Source organism: Pezoporus flaviventris, unplaced genomic scaffold (assembly GCF_033815535.1).
Source record: "Pezoporus flaviventris isolate CSIRO_AGI_PZ_B2104156 unplaced genomic scaffold, CSIRO_AGI_Pfla_v1 ptg000007l, whole genome shotgun sequence".
NCBI lineage: Eukaryota > Metazoa > Chordata > Aves > Psittaciformes > Psittacidae > Pezoporus > Pezoporus flaviventris.
This window is the reverse complement of record NW_026892555.1, coordinates 67,511,725-67,528,769: the sequence shown is the minus strand read 5'-3', so window position 1 is coordinate 67,528,769 and position 17,045 is coordinate 67,511,725. Positions and strand designations below refer to the sequence as shown.

Sequence of the window (17,045 nt, the reverse complement as noted above, 5' to 3'; positions counted from 1 at the left end):
CAAATATGTTTCAGAGCAGAGCCTTGTGGATTTATAAGAGACCACTGCAGGTGACTGGACACAGTGATCAAGGCAGTCCTTCCTACTCCCATCCCTCCAGCCCAGAATTCATAACAAGAGTAATGAATACAAATGAAAAGGCCTAAACTAACTGCTTCAAGAAGCAAACTCAGATGCCAAATCTTTGTCATAAAACAACTCCGTACCAGCTCAGTGTCTGGGGAAGAGAGGAAGGAGGGAAGGGAGAAGGGAGGGGAAAAGGTGTCAGGTTTGAGTTTTAAGTTGGTCTTTTTGAAGGAAAAAAGAAAACCCAAAACTCACCTCAAACCAAACACGAACACTCATGGATTTCCCTAATGCCAAATTCTCCTAATGTAATGTTTGAGAAAAAAAAAAAAAAATTATTTACAGAACTCCTCAAATTAAAGTCTCTGAAAGACTTTCTTGGGTTTTTATTCCAGCTGTAGACAATGCTTCTTAGACTGACTTTAAGAAAGCCCTATCCTGTTTGCAGGAAAAAACTGAAATGGGCAAGGTTTCAAAGGACCAGATGAACAATGTTTTCATCAAATAAAAGTTCAAAACCAATTTAATCAACAGATTTTTGATTTACATTCATTTTTATGACCATTCTTTCTATACAAGAAAAAGAATAAATAGATCCAGGAGGGAGGCAAAATATTCTGTATCAGAATATCACTGTGAATATTACAAAGGACTCAAGAGGACAGCTAAAATTTGGAAACCAGGAATACAATAAAAGTACAAAGACTACTGCTGTCATATAAACAGCTGAGATTCACTAGACACCTATTCTTCCATGACTTTAAGGTAGCTTTCAAATGACTGAGGCAACAATTTCATTTTTCTGTCTGCCCTTCAAGATGAATGAAAATTACCTAAAAATAGACACTTATTCACGGATCCTTCAGACATTTCCATTCTCTCAACTGCTTTGAGATTTAAAATATGCTTCTATTATGCCTAACAAACAATCAGTATACATTACCTAGTATTACCAATCCTATACAAAAAAAAACCCTATACATCTTTCTATAGTACAGCTTCAAATATTAAAAGTACATCCTCAGACAAATTTAATTACAATATATAAAAAAATGAATACACTTATATAATATCTTGAAGCCAACGGCAGTAAGTTTTTGCCCAGGCATTAACTTATTGGGTATTACAGTACTGGCAGGTAAGTTCAAATCACCATTATTCAAATCTTTTCCTTCTTACACTGAACAGCAGATATTGCCTCTCCTAACAGCTACAGAACAGGCAATCCTTTTCAGAAAGCAGATTTATAAGACAGTAGACAGTTATTTCTTTTCCTGAAACAACTGCAGTCTTAAATTGGGCTACTGACATCTCAGATGCTGAAAGAGAGCAAACATTCTTCTTCAAAGCCATAGCTATTTCACATACACACTCTGGGAGGGCTACTAAGTGTGCCTGACTTAGAGTAACAGCCACCTAGAAGACACAGACAGTATTTTCATCAGTGAGCATCACAGGCAGCACGAAGACAATGAGCAACTGACAAGTGAAAAGCTTTTGTTATTAACAGCAGCAAGATAAGATTTTAATGTCACTGCTAGCAATGCATTAAGCTCACAAAGGCCCAACATACCATAATGGCTGAGATACATCAGTAAGACCTATTAGAGCTTTCTGCTACCCTTCACAGAGGCCTAGGAGGCTGAGGTGAAATCTTCTTTTTTTGTTTTTGGCAGATACACGGTTGGTGACCAGCACTTAGCTTTTTCAGTACAGAAGCACTCCTGCCAATCAGCATCCCAGAGTTATAAACTGACTCCAGTCTTTAATAAATTACTGGAGAGCTGTGCTAGCTGGTCTTCCAACCCCAACACTACATGACTAGCAGAGGAAAACTCAGGTGTTCTAGGTGAACACCTCCCATTTCCTCAAGAAAATGAATTTTTGTCATGTGAGCTACAGATCTTGCAAGCTCGCCACTACTCAGAAGAAAGGTAGCTTCCCTATCAGAGCTAAATGCCAGTTGCAAGGCTCTTGGGAAATAAAAAGCTGAACTACTCAAGATGTGTATTACAGCTTCATATTGTCAAAGTTGTAGAGATTAGGCTATTAGTATACTATTCGCTGTCTGCAGCAAAACCTGTAAACACCTCCACATATTTTAGATGCTTAGGCTTGTGACTTGATGCAACACAGCATGAAGGCTTCTAGCCAAAAGCAGCATCACTTGGCCTTACAAAGCATATGTTCACTAAGACCAAATCATGCAAGCAGTCAAGAATTTCTTATTATCAAGAAGTCACACATTCCAAAGACTATTTTAAATCATATGGCAGGTGGAAGATGAGCTATAAATAGAGCAGACTAGATGACAGGACTTCTGTTAAGGTTAAAATTCCTGCTGAAAAAAATTAATTTACTATTGCTAGCAACCTCCTTTAGGAAATCATATGCACTAGGTAAGGTTATATAAAAGTAAAAACACAGAAAGCTGTTCCATATTCAAGGCTCATATTTTCCATCTTCCTTTATCATGTTTCTGCATAGTCCAGAAAAATAAAATTTAGTTTCAAATTTTTTTTTTAAAGTTCCACTGCGTCAAATTGCAAACTTGTTTTTTACCAGCTGAAACTGAACTAAAATGAATACTATCCTTATCAATAGATCACTCTTCATACAGATGCGTCAAATACTCAATGGAATTTTCTGCAGATGATACCTTCTTCAGTCTGCACATGTCAGAGAGCATTCACAAATGTCAGGTAGCATTTGCTTTTGAAGCATTTTGACGAAATAAGGAGATCCTTCCTGGAAACACTGATGAACACAGAAAGGGGGTTAGAATTTACTCTTTATTCCTGCTATTAGGATAGAAGTTAGAAGAGAACTAGCAACTCGGGTGTCAGTTGGACAGGGCTTTGAACAACCTTGTCAAAGTGGAGGGTGTCCCTGTCCATAGCAGGGTCCCTTCCAACCCTAACCGTTCTGCGATTAAAGAATTACAAATCTCAAGGAAAAATCTTTAACTACTTAAAAGTCAGACAAATTCACTATCACCAAGCTAGTTATACATTTTTCATAGACAAAGACGACTGTGAACAATGAAGTGCACAAATCTTTTACAAGAGATTCTTGAAACCTTCCTCACATGTTAGGAATCATTGTTACAATCTTGTAAGCTAGGTCTCAAATGTTCTTAAACACCCAGCCTTCATACAGCTTCTGATTATTTTTTAGATATGTATCAGAGCCAAAAGCTAGAGTAGAATAAAATTATTCATTAATTCTTCAAACAGTTTTAAAGACAGCAGAAAATTACACAGTCAAATAGTCATCATTAAGGATGAATCACTAATGGGCAGGAATTTGAATTAAAGAAAAGCAGAGTCAGCTAATTAAAGAAAAGATTATAAAGGAGATTTCTGGAAACAGTAAGTTGCAGTGAACAGATTCAACCATCTTTATGTGAGTAACTGCAGAAGCCTCGAATCCTGAAAACTTCCTACTGTAAATTAAAAAAAAGAAAAAGTAAAACCCAAACAACAGAAGGGGAAGCTGAAGAAACACCAGATAACCAGGACATTTTTTTCTCTGCCTTCAATATATGTGGACAATACTAAAGTTTTAAGTGTTCAAGAAGGAAAACTTTGAAAACAATACAGGTACAGAAAAACTGACGTTACATACTGGGACCATACTGCATGCTTGTCCTAGAGAAGCTTGCTGAATTCTGCCTTAAGTAACTACAGGACTTGCTGACAAATCAAATGTAGGCAGATACCAAGCTAAAAACTGCTGAATTAGATAACGCATGTGACTAAACATGAAGACTTAAAGAATTAGTAAATATAGTTACAATAATTTAACACATGCTGAGTTACATTATCTCAGGTAAAGTGAATAATGGTAAAGAATTCAAAGGTTTGTTAACAGCTTTTACTTCCTATCCCTTTAGCAGTAATGCTGCCGACAGTTTAAAAAAAAAAAAATTAAGAATCTCACACAGCCCACCACATCCAGGGAAACTCCAAAAATCTAACCAAAAGTAGCTCAGCAGTTTTGCAGGGTGAAACATTTTTCGAAATACAGAGAAAACATCAGATCTGCATCCAAAAAAACTAGTATAGGAAAAAAAAAAAGAAAGAAAGAAAATTTCAGAACATATGTTTCTCCTTCTCTAGAAAGAAAAGCCTGATCAGATATGGATTAAAAAAGAAAAGCTAGCATGGTCCAACTTCGTGATACATTCATGACATTGTTGCAATGTTTCTCACGAAAACTTGTGCCCCTTTGCTGTATCCATATGCAAATATAAATTCTATGCAGAAAGCAAATAGCTATATTTATACAGACAGGCCATATAGCTCTTAACCATACATTAACACATGAAGTCTGTTGTCACATCGCAAAGCTGTTTGCTCAGCAGGTAACTTCTGCTAACAACTGCTTAGTACTTAATTAACACATGCAGTATTGCACTACGAGATAAAGATTCTTCACATCCATCCTTCACTTTCTCTCTTACTCATACTTACTTGCTTTAGATTGAGTTTTTCTTAATTCTACCTTCCCAGCAATCTCTGAAAACATAAGCTTGAGAAATACCATGCTTTTAAGTTCTTTACTTGCATTGTCAATCCATGCAAATGTACACATAGTATAAAAAAAAAAAAAAGAACTATGAGATTTTCTTTAAGGACCCATAAATTTGTTCCTGTAAATGAACATTTGTTCATGATTACTTGCACCTCCATGGGAGCTAAAAACCAAGGTATATTTACATCTATACTTGCTGTTGCTTTATGCTGTACCTTGTGATACTAAATTCTGTATTGGCTCTCGTTCATATATGGATCCTGTAATTGTAACATCTTTGTCTAACATTGAAAATCTTCCTGATGATTTCTTTCTTGAAATACAACAGCTTGTGAAATTGTGTTAAACTCCTTTTCTTAACAACAATTCCAGAATTATTCATGTACCTTGGGGAGATCATTATCTAGATTTAATAAAAGGATTCTTGGGACCAACAACTGCATTGTCAGTTGTCCATCACTGCTGGGCAATTGGATGGATCTCCAGCAACTCCTCCTACCAACCTTAGTGACTATTATGACCCTCAGGGAGATTGGAAAACCTTATTTGCTAAGATTCAGGAAGCTATTTCTAAAGTTGATCCGAATTTTCCTATTCTGGGAAGAGTAGCTGTATTAATGCAATAATTATTTAAGATAGAAGAAGAAAATGTTCAGAAAACAAAACGATTACTCTGGTGGCATATTAATGCATTAACTTGGGGTAAATCAGTAATGGCGGAATATATTGCAAAACTACAAACTCGGCTGCTGACTCTGTCAGCATATAGAGGAAAAGATGCCCCAACCATTGAAGCAATCACTAGGTGCATTAGAGTGGCACTTGCAAGCAGAACAGGTCCTTCTAGATCTAGAAGAGAGGCTCAAAAAGGGGGAGGAAATAAACCATCTTATAGAAGAAAGACCGTTAGAACTAAAACAAAAACAGTGTTTGGATCTTCATCCAGACATGCCTCTTTGGGATCGCACATGGCATCCCCTTCCTCTAGTTCTAGAAGGGGTTGCTCAAAATCCCCCGTTCCTAGGCGACAATAAAAATAGTCGTCATACCCTGGGTCTCTTAAATGGACTGTACAGAATGGCAGACTGTACATTTAATCCCAGCTGGAAAGCTGGGAAACCCTATCCCCATTCTAGAGCAGGCAATGTTTGCATTCTTGGTTTTACTTTGATTAGGTAAATAAGAAGAAAAAAAAAAACAAACCTGTCAGATAAAAAGCTAAATAGGCAGAATAATAAAGCAGAGTTCTATAAATCCTTCAGAACTTGGGATCACTTGCAGGACTGGACAGGAAAGAAGAAACTGAAAAGGAGAAGTTGCTAAACAGTTTGCAATCAGCTCAATACAGCAATGGCTCTTCTTCATGACTAAAGTCCTGACTACTTCCTTTCTCCCCCTGGAATCTTGGTCTTCAGCTCTGGTACTGATATTTCCACATGACCAGAGCTTAAACTCTAGAATTCAGACTTCAGCTGAGCTACAGGGGTTTATGTGCTTAAGAACCTGTGATATCTGTGATAGCACAAAAGAATCCACAGATGTACCAGTACTGGTCATTTTGAACAGTTGCAAAGGCCACTTTCACATTGAGGGACATTTTTACAACACAGGTCTACTCACTCTTTAACTACATTTTTCCCTTTGATAGTGAAACAAGCAAACTATCCTTAATTCTCAAGCAGGCAGAAGCTCTGACCAATTCTGTTCCACACAGAATGGAAGCAGATGCACTCTCCTTCTCCCACTGCTCTTACATCTACATCTCCTACGTTGCTACTATGCAGACAAAAATTAAGATAACAGGTAAAGTAGAGACAGGATGAAAAAGTAATCAGCTGCTGCTGCTGGAATCAAGACTATGTAACAAAAAGAGGAGGAATGATGAGAAGACACCCCCCACACACCCCCCCCCCCCCGGTCTAAGAAATATACATCTACCCATATGATTAAAAAATATGACACACACAGTATTCACCTATTCACTGAATGTCCTGTAACTCTAAAAGTAAACAATTGTAAATGATGGACCTAAGCATAAAAATTGTAATTGACCACAGATGTTCACCTAGCTTGTTACACATTATCAGCAGGCAGAGCTTCCATACTTCATTAAGTGTATGGGAGAGAGCTCAGTTTGATCCTCCCAGGTCATAAGCCACTCCTAATGCAAATAAATTAAACCATTTTTATATTAGCAGTCTCTTCAAGTATGAATATGTGAAAGAGCTAGATTAGTAGTCAAACAAAAAGCCCAACTGAATAGCCATGAAAGATTAACACAAGTTTGATGGGGAAAAAAAAAAAGAATATTTAGAAACCAAGACTTTATTTGCCAGTATATCCAAATTAAACATTGGCTACATTAAGACTTTTCTTAGGCCCATCTCTGATACTACAGTAAACATTTTAAACCTCTTCATGTTCACTGGAATAGTACTTCCAAACACTTCAGCAAGGAAAAAAAAGTCCACTACTTAAACTTAGTTTGCTGAAACTTGCTGAACATGGAAACCAAGAACATGTTGTATTTAAATCCAACCAAGTATGAAAAAGAACATCTTGGTTTTATAGTTTTTCTTCTGCATTCTGGACATACCACTATAAAAAGCATTCCATTATCAATGAAAGAAAATAAAATGAGAAAGAAAAAGGTCTACATCAAACAGGAGGTTATAATTTTAAAGAAGCTGTTGGGCAGCTATATCAAGTCACTGTAATCACAGCATTTGTGCCTGAATCAGATGCACTGTTTGGATTTCCAAAAGTTAAACTGGGCCCTTCTCCCAGCTTCCAACTTCAACAAAAAATAAAATAAAACAAAGACACTCAAGTTCACATTCAATCAAAATGCATAATGGAAACTACTATAAGCTTATTTCTATAGCAAATAGCAATCCTGTTTCGTAAACAGTTGCAAAAATCTCAATTTTTTTTTTAAAAACTATTGTGGTTTTGGCTCATTAGTAAAAGAAAATGCTAGAAAAACAGAAGTCAATAAAACTACAAAAAATATTTTAACTTAAATCATGAGAAGTATTTAAATAAATTAATTTTCATAAAAAATGCTACATTTTCAGCATTCTGTATTAAATGCTTCTCAAATGCTGCTGGATTTTATTTGTCAATACTTTAGAAGGAAAATGGCAGATTCACTCTTGTTAAATTTCAATACTATACTCTTACAGCTAGTGATTCCAAAAAAGGTTTTCCATCTGGCTTAATTTGTAAGTTTTCTCCTAATGTGGAAAAGGTTTGGCAAATTTAAATAAAATAGCCATATCAACATACAGGTGTTGCACCAGTGAGAGAAAGAAGTAAATAAAATTTAGAATTTACTTGTTGCACTGTGCAGTAGTTCAGAGAAATCTGAAAAGTGTAATATGGAATTTAAGGCAGAAAAATTATTTCTTGAAAGAACTCATTTTTTTTCCCCTGGTTACCTGTAAGACTGATACTAACAATTTTCTGCATAGTTGAATAGAGGAAACCATCAGTAGAACATTAGATATGGCAGAGATATATTAGACTTCACTAAATTAAGTTTCTTCAAATACTTAGGTGCTTATTACTTTGCCAATTTCTTCCAGAAGTTGTCAGGCACCTTGTAAAAACCAGCTAATGTATTTAATTTGACACATCATTTTTGAAGGTAGCAACTTAAGCTTTTTTACAATTCAAAATTCATATCTGACTAGAACCCAAGACAGAAACACATCACCATAAAAAAAAAAAAGGTTAAGCTGTCAGAAAACATTAAAAAAGGGAATGTGATGGAACTGCTTTGTAAATTCATATACATTAATTGGAGAGTACAGCTTCTAATACAATCACTTTTTAGATTAAATCAGGTATTTTTAAAAGCCTCTTTCAGAAGTCTGTGCTCCAATGCATTTAAAATTACTCTCATGAAAGATTTTCAACTTCTCTGAAAATAACAGAATCTTTATAACAAGAGAGAGTAGACATGCCTGAGAAGCCATACCACATGGTTAGACAATGATTAAAGATTCACCAAAGACTACTGAGTAAGTAGCTTCTACTCCATCTTCTCTCTAATTCCAACATGCCAACCTTCTTCTTTGCATGGTGTGCTGGTGGGTATCTGCTCCATCATGGAGCTCCACGGGCTGCAGGGGTACAGCCTGCCCCACCATGGTCTGCACCATGAGCTACAGGGGAATCTCTGCTCCAGCACCTGGAGCATCTCCTCCCCTCCTGCTGTACTGACCTGGGTGTTTGTAGAGCTGCTTCTCCCACACAGTCTCATTCCTCAATCTGGCTGCTGCACACTAACTTTTCACGCTTCTTAATGATGCTGTTCCACTGCTGATGGGCTCAGCCTTGGCCAGCAGAGGGTCCGTCTTGGAGTCAGCTGGCATTGGCTCTACCAGACACAGGGGAAACTTCCAGCAGCTTCTCAGAGAGACCACCCCTGCACCTTCCAACTACCAAAACCTTGCCACACAAACCCAATGCAGTGATAAAGTAGTACATATGTAATCTCTAAGTGGTCCCTTTGCTCTAAGGTACATCCAAAGCAGACAGACCTGACCAAAATGTCAAAAATTCCTGGATCACATTTTGTACTAACCTCTTCTGCAGGTTTACAGCCATCTGGATGGTCCACTAGCACTGGTGTCAGAACCCCAACACATTGCTGTAGAGTGCCTGTGCTAGAAACCACAGAGCAACGGACTGGCCTAGGCCATTCTGACGTGACCGTAGAAGCAGAAGAGGCCTTCCATCCACAAGGTCTTAAGGCTGTCCTAGAAGAAAAACAGAAATTCACATAAGTTCTAGACTCAGTTCTGGCAGAGCCCGAGGTGGAAATGAAGGGGAGGAAAGTTTTCCCAGCATTTAAGACTTCAAAAATCAAAAATCCTGTCCAAGGGAGAAGGAGCCAAAAGACTGCTTCTAAAAAGAGGCAGTGAACTAAGCCTGTGAGGTAAACAACATATGCAGGATAGAGCGGAGAGGTGGAACAAGTCATCAAAATTTTTTAGCCTTTCAGATGATATGATTTAAGTGGGAGGACTGCCTGTCCTCCCAAGTAAGCAGTTATCTATTTTTGAGCTCTATATATGTCGCTCTCTATCCAATCATCAACACTTAGCACAACAAACTATGAATTGTTTTGGATAAGGCTAGAAAACAGCCTCCTCAATGGCACACATTCACATGAGCAGCTCCCCAGATGATCATACTTTCTATTCTTTCAGACCAAATTTTCCCCATATATACATATATATATATATTCTAGTTTATAGAAGTGGGAGTTTGTTACATTCTTTCATCTCTTCCCCACAAGTTAAACATTAGCATTTATAATGACAACTATAGTGGGGGAAAAAAAAAAGGTGTTATTAAACTAACACAGACGTGATGCTTAAGTAATATATTCTTCACTTCTAAAAACAAAGTGTCACCTGAAAATGATGCCTGAGCCTTTTCAAGTGTTATCTGTTAAAATGCTAGCAATACTGAATGAATACCGTCAAAGCTTTCTTTACCCAGTTTATACAGCAGTAAGTGAAGGAAATTCTAAGCAGCTTTAAAGTAAACAAAATACCGTAACAGAAAAGAAAGCAGATTTTTCCCATTTTTAATGCAATTCTAACTTGACTACAGTGAAGTAATATTTGCCATATGTTATGAGCTTGTGTGTTGCATTTGCTGTATTACATATGAGCCTACTAAGTTTTTCAAGTTTACTCCTCTACCAGTTAGCTTTATGCATTGCCTGTCCAGATGAAAAATTACATACAAGGGAGATGCTGACACTATGATAACACAACAGTATGGAGGAAATACATGGTAAGGAAAGCAAAGACTGGCAGTACTAGAAAAGATGTTTGTCAACTGCTGATTCTGAAACAAAGTATTACCCCAGTACCAAGGCAGGTGAAGCATAACACTTAGCAGTTTCACTTTTTTTTTTGCATATCAAAGAGGAAAGGGGAAATATCTCAATTCCTAGTTTTGTTCTCCATTTGAGGATAGATTACCAAACTACTAATAATGCATACTGATAGAATAGGTATAGGAAGCAGTTTTATACCCCAAGTGGCTTACAGTCTGAATTTTAACTGGCTAAGGATCTCCCAGAAATAACACCGATTTTTACCAAATCTGGAAGAAAAAAAAAGGGACATTTCAAAGGGCCAGAAAAATACGGATTCACACAATGATCCAGGACACACCCAGTACAAAACCTAACTCATTGCTACCTTTCTGAAAGTGTTAAATAATAAGAAATCAGGATGTAATTCTGAAGAGACCTAACTGCCTTTACCAAAGTAAATTAGTCACAGCCCTCAAGAAGGTTAAACACAAACTTCTAGGATATATCCAAGTAGGCTCTACACATTGCACTGTAACATGCAATACACACACAAAATAAAATCAGTGGTGCTTATGTTAAATTACCTGTTTTTAGTATCACTTTTCTCAGTAAAACTCAGGAGCCTTACAGAGGTGTGGAACATGATCCATTTTTTCAGATGAGGAATCTAGTTCATTACTGGCTAAGTGGTTGGCAAATCTGAGATCAAGTTTTCTTCCGTCTGCTCAGCAGTTTTAACTGAAGTATCTAGATATACATCCCTCTGGTTAGAAGAAATCCATACTTTAGTGATTTTGCTAATTTTTATGTTTCTTCAAAGAATCCTAAGACCAGACACTGGACAGAAACAGCTCTAATAAAACATACAAAAAGTGAACAATGAGAGCAGGACACACAGAGAGCGATCTACATTGCCATTAGTAAGCAAGGCACATCTACCAAGGGCAGATGTTCACTTTTTTGTAGTGAACTGCTACACACTTAAAAGCTTATAATTTCCCTTGATCTTTTCCTTGAGTTACAAAAATACTAATTCAATCATTCCTTTTGCACATACCATCTTCTCTAAATCACCAGTCATTTCCATTACCCTCCTGAGGCAAATTAACTGCGCCTACATCTTTCTTGAAATACAATGGCCAAACAGATACAGTACTTTAACCTTACAGCACAGAACAGAGCAGATTCAACTCTACATGCCCTTCAGATTATACCACCGTTTACTCACGCCAGTATATACACACAACTCTTTCTGAACAATGCTGCATTGTTAACTCTCATTTTATAATCCATGGCTTGCCCTAGACCAGGGTAGGGAATAGGGTGGCAGGAGCAATTTAAGCACTTTTTCCTCTATTTTTTATTTTTATTCTAAACATAAAGCATTTCACTTACTCTTCTAAATCATATCCTATTCTTTCAAGCCATCTTTCCAACAGTCAAGATTCTTCTGCACTGCCATCACCTCTTTGCGTACCTGCATCTGTTTCCAGACACATCTTGTCTTCATATTCCAGAACTGTATGTTCATTCCCCAGTTCCTGAACAAGAATAGTAAGCTGAAACAACTGCACAAACCCCATACAAGTATGCTTTCTCTTGCTGAAAGTGAACTACTGAAAAATAAAACTGCTGTTAACATAATGATTTTACACATATCTTAAAATAGCTTTTTTTATCTAGGCCATGTTTCCTTAGCTTGCTCTGTAAGAGTATCACATGTGGCTTTCTCCAGTCCACAAGCTTCCTGTTGTAGAGGATGTTAGATCGGCTTGATTATGCATTTGTGATCTTCATAATAAAGCTTCCAAATCTGCTTCCCTAAGCTGCATGTTTAAAGAGAGGACTGTCTTACCTGTAACTACAGCTCTTTACTATCTTTCTACTCTTAGCTGTATTTTCCATTACATCGTGTCAAGAACAAAAATTAAGGCACAGTATGCACACAGAACTAGCTGTTAATTTTCTCACGGTTCCAACTCAAAACAAAAGCTATTAAAGCTAGAAACAAGCAAAAGAAACCAAGGTCAAGAAGATGCACTGCGCCCTTTTATTTTCTTGATATAAATTCAAAGTAACCCAAAAAAAAGTAAGAACCTACACACACTGTTGATGTGGACAGGCAAGTGGATAAGCAGACCTGGACACCAATAACAAAATATGTAGGTGAAAAAAAAATAAGAAAGCATCTGCTGCAATAGCAGTTACGAGTACAGAGATTAAGGCTACCAGTAGCCATTAGCTTTCAATGCTCATACTACTACACAATTTAGACTGAAGGCTACTTCAGCTTTAAACCATGCATACAAATGGCCTACTGACTTCAAATGAAGTTGTTGGAGGTGGGATTTTGGAATCTGGAATCCAAGCAGCTTCTGTTAAGAAGTTCTCACATCACCTCCAAGTATTTCACAGGATGAAAGTTAGATGAGGATAATCTAGGCAGAGATCTCCACTGTGAATAGTTTTTACTGTCCTATTTTATACTCCATTACCACCATTCTGTCATCACAAGCACCAGACCCACTGAACAGTGGGTGCCTTAGCTTTGTATAAAAGTGGCACCTAACACCAAAGAATGGTTTCTTTGAAAATTGAATTTGCAGGAGAATCAAATACTCTGAGTCTTTATTTTCACATAAAGATTTTTGCTAGCTACTCTGACATATTGACTGATTTACAGCCACATTTTTGTAGAGTGTAAAATATAGTTGTCTCCTTTTCAAGCATCTCAGTATTTGATTAGTCTCAATATTTGCTTTCCGCTTATTCAGAGACCTTCCTTCTGACACATTTAATGTTAATAACAGCAATAATCATGTAGATCTATCTGTACACAATGACATACCTATTCCTAATTGTCACTCTTTAACCCACTTACCACTTTCACCTCTTCCTAAATATAATATGGATTGACTTCATGATTTTTAGTCATGCATGATATTCCCAATCTGTACAGTCAATTTCTGTTTATTCAGTGACACCTCCCCACAGACACAAAATCAAACAGTTCCCAGAATGTGTGCGGCCAACTCCATTTCTTCAGCTTACTTTAGTACCAGCTCAGTCTAGGGGTATGATCCTGCACAGGGTCAGAAATATCAGAGTGAGCAGGAAAGCATGACAAGGACAAAATATTATTAGCTTGCTATGAAACTCCGGGAAAGCAGATATATAACACTGAGAAAACCACATCTTCTACCCGTTGGTCTTGAAGTGACCAACAATATGTAAAAAATCCAAAACACACAACAAAACCATGACAGTTTTATTCCATAAGTCTCCAAGGCTTTATCTGATATAGCAAGGCAGCAAGGGAAATAATAATTTGAATAAATCTTTCTTAATGGAGACAATCCAAAGATGTTTTTCCTGCATGCAATTTATCAAAGGAAAAAAGGTTTCACAGACATCATTTTAATGCAATTAGCGAAACCATAAACATAGGTATGTGTTTAACAGATGTAAAATGCATACTGCTATCATACTCTTCTCCCAAAACTTACAAAAAAAAAATCATCAAGGTAACAGTTATTTCAATCAGACTGATATCTAAAGTTTATGCTCTTCCTTTTCTTGGCTTTCACCAATAGGTTGTTCACCAATCAATCAATGATTCTGGCAAGTACAGCCATGCAAAACAATGCAACAGTGCCTCTATCTCACAGGCTGCCTGCCTCCTTCTGTCTTCTGGGGACACTGACTCAAAACAAAACAAGCCAACACTAGCAGTGTATGAAAGAGACCAAAAGTAATTGAACCTTTTTTTAAGTAAATATTATTTTTAGAATTCAGCTGTAAAATGCACCCTCCCACCACCAAATCAAGACTGCAGCAAAGCTCATTTTCACTTTCCTTGAGAGTACTACACCGCTGAAAAGCACAAGAAAAAAATAAATATACAAGGCAATCTACTGCTCTCAACAGTAAAGTGTCTACTATCATAATCAGCACCATTATGGTATTTCTTTGGACTGTAAGAAATACCTTATTCATAATTCAAACAGTACCTACACAACAGTGCACAACTCAAAGGAAAAAAGCCATCTTTTGTACCTTCACAACTGCTTTCCACAAAGACAAAAACCAAATTATTGGCAAATCAGGAATAGCACTACAGGTCTGTAAAGACAGAAGAAGTCTTTCTTAATTATCATGATTCAAAAACATTAGTAAAGCAAACAGCAAATGCAGTTTCTTTTGATAGTGTTAATGTACATCAGCCTTAAGTATGAGCACAGAGCATCAACAGTCTGGGTATGCTTGCTTTCAGTGGGACTATCAACAAAGAGTGTGTTGACCGTTGCGAGCTGGCAGACACCCTCTGCACCTTCTCTTCAACCACCAGGAAACACTACCCTCATTGTTTTGCAAGTATGCAAAGCAACCAGCACAGATTCATATGGAGGATGTGAGACACAGTGCAAAATGCATTAGACACCTCTCAGCTCCTTCAGTTGACAAAGCGCTCGCTATGAAGAAATACAGAAGTCAAAAAAAAATAAGATTTAGGGTCAACCACAAGTTTTCTGTTTGTTTTGTTTGTTTATAAAGAGGGGGTAATTTAGTTTTCCAGTAATATTTCTATTGTAATGGGCTGCTGAAGGACTGAGCCGTACTTCTTTCTCAAAATCTCCATCTTCCTATACTATGCTGCTACAGTTTCAACTCTTCTTGTCTTCTCTCCCCCTGCTCACAAGAGCTCAGGTGGGCCCAACAGCAGATGCACATCCCTGACATTGAAGAGAATGCATTTCCTGTATACAAAGTACTGACTTGGACCTCACTGACAACTCTTCACCACAAGTCACATGAGGCTCAGGAGACATCAGATAACTACTACTTACAATAACAGCTCAAGTAGTCATCTTCCTCAAAAAAATGTGAGTATGGTAACAGCCTTAAACCAGGCAGCAGCAATTTGGCAGAATCAGCAACCCCCTCCAGTATGCCAGCTGGCATTAACTCCCAGCTACATATACAGCTGTCTGCATGTGTGCGCGTGCATAGGTACACACACAAAGTGGATTTCTTAATTTTTATGAATGTGGCTCAACTTCCACTTCCAGAATATTGTTCTTTGCCAGAAAATGGGTATATGACATTAACACTGGCAAACAAATACAAGATCCCTTCAACTGAGAAGGGCAATGCTTTCTGTTTAACCTTTTCTAGTCTTCCCTGACTCAACAGAAAAGAGTAAACGTTCCCAGACCTACCTACTGAGGAAAAAAATCCTATTTAGTTATGAGTACAAAATGTTTAAAATAAATAACTGCATTTAAATCAATCAGTTACCCCCATAAACATTCAGTAAAAACACATACCCTATGCTGATCAATTCATTCTTTAACAGGGAGCACAGTGCTTCAGGAAAGCTGCCTGCTATTTTCTCAGGTGTAATACTTAACTGAATAATCTTGTAACCTCTCAATTTTTTATCTGTTACAAAAACCCAAACAGCAGGAAAGATTACAGGGGGAAAGTGTGGGACAACAGAGTCTAGGGGGGAAAAAAAACAACATACGCAAGTCAATGTCATACCAAGTTTCTCCATTTCCACTGATAATTTTTAATGGAAATATAGAGAGTGAGTTAACTACAATACTGCTCATTACCTTGGAGATGATCAAAGGGATACAAAATCATGGATATTCAAACATGCTGCTTAATGATGCTTAAAGGATCACAACCTCAGCCTTCCAAAAGCCAAGAAATCAGTCTGCAAGTGCCAACAGGAAACTGTGGGCACAATAAAATTGCAGCAACTCTGCCCTACATGAAGAGAAAGGGAACTACAGAATTATGCTACTTCTAAAGAAAGCCATAGCTTTTTTTGAGATCACACATACATACAGTATCATAGTATGCACTGGGGGAGTGGAGCAAACAGCTACGCGATACTGGGCTTAAATCACAACATATAACTTAAAGTGAAAAAAGTGGGGGTAAGGGAATCTAAGCAAGATCTTAAGACTTGCCATTCACAACAGGCAGTACTTGAAATAAATCAACTGGTAAAACTGTAATAGCAAATGTCAAATTTACACAATACTTCTCAACATTTATAAAGGATCTCAATGATACAGTATTTTCCCGTGAAGATAATAAACAAAGTGCTAAGTGGTAGAAAATCCCCAAAGTAAAACCACTCCTTCAAGCATCTAATTATGTCTCTTTAGACATTGAGAAATCGTTTCTTTCAGCACCCTGGCATGAGTGACAGTCTACTGCCTATTCAGCTCTATACCTCCATTGCAGAAGATGTATTAGACTCCTTACTCCAAACAAAATAATTTTAGCTGTATACAGAGCTAAATAAGGCTATTTATATATTTACTAACTTAGGAACCAAATGTAAGCATAAAAAACTGTCACAAAACAAATAGGAAGTATTCTCTTCCAACATGTAATTAGCAGTTGTTAATCAAAGAGGAAAATGAGAAAATCCTATTCTTGCCCACAAGCTTTTACGAAGCCCTGTATTATCACACATTACAACATTAATCCCCCAGTGAGTAATGGAAATATTAGAGGCAGCTGTTTAAAAGCTGAACAAGCATATCATAACTCCAAAGTCCACAATGACACACTGCTTATT

The 17,045-nt window shown here is 37.2% G+C and overlaps 1 protein-coding gene across 1 annotated transcript in view; it reads right to left on the bottom strand.

The window, feature by feature from the left end:
• Positions 1-17,045, bottom strand: part of GALNT1 (polypeptide N-acetylgalactosaminyltransferase 1) — an 85,783-nt gene that overhangs the window by 51,350 nt on the left and 17,388 nt on the right. The window contains exon 2 of the mRNA XM_061449086.1: positions 9,194-9,368. The gene's annotated coding sequence lies outside the window, so the exon portion shown is untranslated. The remainder of the gene's footprint in view (positions 1-9,193; positions 9,369-17,045) is intronic.